The following is a 6,000-nucleotide window of genomic DNA, read 5'->3' as shown; positions in this document are numbered from 1 at the left end:
ATTTTCAAGAACTGAATCAGGACTGTTATTGTCATAAGGGAGGCATTCTGAACTGATTTGTTTGTACTGCACACCTTGTTGGCACCCCAGTGGATGATTTTTGCAACCTGATTCCTGTCTGGCAATATATTATTGGATAAGATAAGGCAGCAATCTTTGATGTGTCTGATTTATCTTTGCATTGGCTGAAAGGGTGTGTACATGTGGTCTATGTTTAAAATATATATTGTTTCAGTTGGATTCATGATTAACGTAGGTCCCGTGGATTTCACCCCTTCATGGATCACTGCCTTGTTGTGGCGAAGGAGCTTGCGTAACTCAGTGAAGCCATAAGCTATGCCGTGCAGGGCCACCCAAGACGGACAGGTCATGGCAGAGAGTTCTGACAAAATGTGGTCCACTGGAGAAGGAAATGGCAACCCACTCCAGTATTCTTGCTAAGAAAACCCCATGGAACGTATCACAAGGCTAAAAGATATGATGCCTGAAGATGAGCCCCTCAGGTCAGAAGGTGTCCAGTATACTACTGGGGAAGAGCAGAGGGTATTTCCAAGTAGCGCCAGGAAGAGTGAAGCGGCTGGGCGAAAGCCGAAAGGACACTCAGCTGTGGATGTGTCTGGTGGTGAAAAGAAAGTCCAATGCTGTAAAGAACAGTATTGTTTAGGAACCTGGAATGTAAGGTCAATGAATCAAGGTAAGCTGGAGGTGGTCAAACATGAGATGGCAAGATTGAACATTGACATCTTGGGAATCAGCGAACTAAAATCGACAAGCATGGGCAAATTTAATTCAGGTGACCATTATATCTCCTACTGTGGGCAAGAATCCCTCAGAAGAAATGGAGTAGCACTCATAGTCAACATAAGGGTGGGAAAAGCAGTACTGGGGTACAATCTTAAAAACGATAGAATGATCTCAGTACGAATCCAAGGCAAACCATTCAACATCACAGTAATTCAAGTCTATGCCCCAACCACTGAGGCCGAAGAAGCTGAGTTTGATCGGTTCTATGAAGACCTACAACACCTTCTAGAACTAACACCAAAAAAAGATGTCCTCTTCATCATAGGGGATTGGAATGCTAAAGCAGGAAGTCAAGAAATCACCGGGATGACAGGCAAGCATGGCCTTGGTGTACAAAATGAAGCAGGACAAAGGCTAATAGAGTTTTGCCAAGAGAACACGGTGATCATAGCAAACACGCTTTTCCAGCAGCACAAGAGGCGACTCTACACATGGATATCACCAGATGATCAATATCGAAATCAGATTGATTATGTCCTTTGCAGCCAAAGATGGAGAAGCTCTATACAGTCAGTAAAAGCAAGACCTGGAGCTGACTGTGGCTCAGATCATGAGCTGCTTCTTGCAAAATTTCGGCTTAAATTGAAGAACGTAGGGAAAACCACTAAACCATTCAGGTATGACCTAAATCATATCCCTTATGAATATACAGTGGAGGTGAGGCAGAGTGCCTGAGGAACTATGGACGGAGGGCTGTAACATTGTTCAGGAGGCAGCAACTCAATCCATCCCAAAGAAAAAGAAATGCAAGAAAGCAAAGTGGCTATCTGATGAGGCTTCACAAGTAGCTGAGGAAAGAAGGGAAGCGAAAAGCAAGGGAGAAAGGGTTAGACATACCCAATTGAATGCAGAGTTCCAGAGAATAGCAAGGAGAGACAAGAAGGCCTTCTTAAATGAACAATGCAAAGAAATCGAGGAAAACAACAGAATGGGAAAGACTAGAGAACTTTTCAAGAAAATCTGAGATCTCAAGGGAACGTTTTGTGCAAAGACGGGCATGATAAAGGACAAAGAAGGCAGGGACCTAACAGAAGCAGATGAGATTAAGAAGAGGTGGAAAGAATACACAGAAGAACTATACGGGAAAGATCTTAATGTCCCTGATAGCCATGATAGTGCGGTCACTGAACTTGAGCCGGACATCCTCGAGAGTGAAGTCAAGTGGGCCTTAGGAAGCATTACTAACAACAAAGCTAGTGGGAGATGACAGTATTCCAGCTGAGCTACTTAAAATCCTAAAAGATGATGCTGTTAAAGTGCTGCACTCAATATGCCAACACATTTGGAACACTCAGCAGCGGCCACAAGACTGGAAAAGGTCAGTTTACATTCCAATTCCAAAGAAGGGCAATGCCAAAGAGTGTTCAAACTACCGCACAATTGCGCTCATTTCACATGCCAGCAAGGTTATGCTCAAAATCCTACAAGCTAGTCTTCAGCAGTATGCGAACCAAGAACTACCGGAAGTACAAGCTGGGTTTCGAAGAGGCAGAGGAACTAGAGATCAAATCGCCAACATTCGCTGGATCATGGAGAAAGCAAGAGAATTCCAGAAAAATGTCTATTTCTGCTTCATTGACTATGCTAAAGCCTTTGATTGTGTGGATCACAACAAACTGTGGCAAATTCTTAAAGTGATGGGAGTACCAGACCACCTTACCTGTCTCCTGAGAAACCTGTACGAGGGTCAAGAAGCAACAGTAAGAACCAGACATGGAACAACCGAGTGGTTCCAAATTGGGAAAGGAGTACGACAAGGCTGCATATTGCCGCCCTGCTTATTTAACTTATATGCAGAGTACATCATGAGATATGCTGGGTTGGATGAATCACAGGTCAGAATTAAGATTGCTGGGAGAATTATCAACAACCTCAGATACGCAGACGATACCACCCTAATGGCAGAAAGCAAAGAGGAGCTAAAGAGCCTCTTGTTGAGGGTGAAAGAGGAGAGTGCAAAAGCTGGTTTGAAACTCAACATTAAAAAAAAGTAAGATCATGGCATCTGGCCCCATCACTTTCTGGCACATAGATGGGGAAGAAATGAAAGCAGTGACAGATTTTATTTTCTTGATCACCGCAGACGATGACTGTAGCCATGAAATTAAAAGACACTTGCTCCTTGGGAGGAAAGCTATGGCAAACCTAGACAGCATAGTAAGAAGCAGAGATATCACCTTGCCGACAAAGTTCCGTATAATCAAAGCTATGGTTTTCCCAGTAGCAACATATGGCTGTGAGAGCTGGACTATAAGGAAGGCTGAGCACCGAAGAATTTATGCTTTTGAACTGTGGTACTGGAGAAGGCTCTTACGAGTCCCCTGGACTGTAAGGAGGTCAAATCAGTCAATCCTAAAGGAAATCAACCCTGACTGCTCATTGGAAGGACAGATACTGAAGCTGAAGCTCAAATATTTTGGCCACCTAATGAGAAGAGAAAACTCTCTGGAAAAGACCCTAATGCTGGGAAAGATTGAAGGCAAAAGGAGAAGGGGATGGCAGAGGATGCGATGGCTAGATAGCATCACCGATGCAATGAATATGAACTTGAGCACACTCCGGGAGAGAGCGGAGGACAGGAAGGCCTGGCGTGCCTTCAAGGGGTCATGAAGAGTCGGACATAACTTAACGACTGAACAACAACAACATGGATTTCAATGGCATGACTAAGTGTAGATCCAACTCATTGATGGCAATTATACTGCCATGAATAGCACTGATAAAATCTCTTGCTTTTGCTGTTGGTTGACTTGCTTTCACAGAGCAATCCTATAGTTGAGTTATGTCAGCTGATGATAGGAATCCAGGGAAGCCCTGCCACACAAGATATGCCACCATCATGACAGGCACCCCCCCACACACACAAACCCAGGAAACACACACACACACACACCCCACTCCAAATAAACCACCTACCACTCCACCACTACCCCCCCACACACACTTGAAAGAACAACAACACTTGGCAAAACACTCACACTCAGAACATGGGCAAAACAAGCCCTTGCTCTCACCACCCACTCTAGTTTATATCCCAGCACCCCTTTATTTCCCCACAGTGCTCAGGGCTGAGGGCTGGTGAACAGCAGCTGAAAGTACAACAGAGGGGCAATCAGAGCCAGAGACCACAAGCAATCCCAGTCAGATTTGGAGTAACAAACAGCAAGTCAGGCAGTACAGATAAAAGGGGCTATGCAGAGAGGGTAGTCAAATCTAGGCCAAGGCCACTTACAGAAAGGGGTCTGAGCAGAAGGCAGGATTCACAGCCAGGCTAGCCACAGGATTTAGAGTCAAACACAGATGATGTTTCTAGCCACTTCTTTAAGCTCCTACTGGGCTTTTATCCTGGAGCTGACAGAGCCTCACCCAAGCCCCAGCTGCAGTCTTCACTTTGATTGCAAAGAGTCCACCTTGTGAGAAGGGCCCTCTACTCACGAGGAGCCCCTTTCCTCCTGAGTAGACCTGTGCTGCAGCCCAGCACTTTGTGGAGGTTCTCTGAGTTGGGCCTTCCTCCTCTGGGTCATCACTCCCTGGGATTTGGGGGATGCTCACCCTTCCTCCTCTACCTGAGGGGCTGGATCCTCAGCAGGTTCCTCCACCGGCCCAGGCCCCTGTTGTGGTGCAGGCCCTGGCATGGCCTGGGCATCGTCCTCCATTGGGGCTGCTAACTCTTCCTCCTCCTCAGAGTCTTCTGGTGGGAGCATGACATCTAGCTCCTCAGTACGTTATATACTACCCATTCCCCCTCAGCTTACCTTTTTCCTTGGCAGCTAGGGGTGCTTCAAAATGAAGCGCTGGGCTGCAGCTACCCACCATTTTTATTTTCTAAGAATGCCTCTGGGGGGCAACATAAGTCCATAGGCATTCTTGGAAATAAAAGTGGCACTGGAGGGCGATGTTTCACTTTGCCACCATCCCATAATCAGTTTAAAAACCAGGAGTAGCAGGGAGCCTGGCAGCAAGGGCAGCCCAAGACATTTTGCTGCCTAAGGCTAAGCAAGATGGTGCCCCCTCCTGTTGCTGCCCCCTCCCAGCATCTGCCACCTGAGGCGACCGCCTCACTCTGCCTAATGGCAGGGCCAGCTTTCCCTGGCAGGTACCAAAGTAGGTATCTGCAGATACACTAATATCCACAGGCACCATGTTGGGACCTCAGCATTAAACATCGCACTCCACAGCTCCATAGCTGCATTTCAGTAACAAAAACAAAGCAAAATATAGAGAGGTCAATTGTGCAACATGTACTTTGGGCCAGACTCTGGCTGGATGATTCATCACTGAGGTTTAGAGAGGAACGACATTTGGATCAGCTTTGACCACTGCCTGGAGAAACAGTTGATCAAGTGAAGCAGTCAGAGTTTTGATAACTGCTTTTTTGCAGAGTGAGTGTATATGGATACTATTATACCTCCCTAAGATCTTGGAATATATCGCCTTTCCATGGAGACATTTGGAGGGCACATGCGGAGCTTTGTCATGGATGTGTTGGTTAAATCTATCAACGCTCTTTCTAATCAGCACCAAAATGCTTTATTACACCCAAGGAGCAAGTCGGAGCTGGGACTGCCACCGGTGTTAACTGCATGAATTTTATCCTTAGCTGTCAAATTCTTATTTCATTATTAGCTGTAAGCTCAGTTTTCAGTATTTCAAGGAGTCAGTTTTATGCAGTCTCTGTCTACAGAAAGGCCAAGCATATCTCTCTGGGGAAGCTGTTCCACAATTTGTGTCCCACAGCCAAGAAGACCCTTTAGTTCTCCTGTCCACTTGTTTAACAAGAGCAACAACAACATGGCTTTTCCCACGTAAATTTGGCTGATGAGATGAAGAAAGCTTTTGTGTGAAAGGACCGTGAACTCAGTTCGGTTCTGGTACAGCAAACACATGCCTTGGCTTCTTTGATTCTAAGTGTTTGTGTTTTGCACCCAGCTCTGGCTGGGGCATCTTGGGGTTCTAATAAAATACATAGTAGATCCAGCAAGCTGGAAATTTGTCACTACAGATTTAAGGCTTTAAAGGTCAAAGCCAGCACTTTGAATTGAACCTGGAAAATAGGTGATTAAGGGCACAATCCAATGCATATTTTAGACAGAAAAAAGTTGTACAACTCCCAGCATTCCCCGGCCAACTAGCTGGGGAATGCTGGGAAGTGTAGATTATCAGTGTAAGTAAACTTTTTAGACAGTGGGGACAGAA

The sequence above is a fragment of the Heloderma suspectum genome, chromosome 2 (assembly GCF_057233095.1).
Source record: "Heloderma suspectum isolate Gila_16-S chromosome 2, 16-S_ref, whole genome shotgun sequence".
Lineage (NCBI taxonomy): Eukaryota > Metazoa > Chordata > Lepidosauria > Squamata > Helodermatidae > Heloderma > Heloderma suspectum.
The sequence above is the reverse complement of the archived record's forward strand: the minus strand, read 5'-3'. Positions refer to the sequence as shown.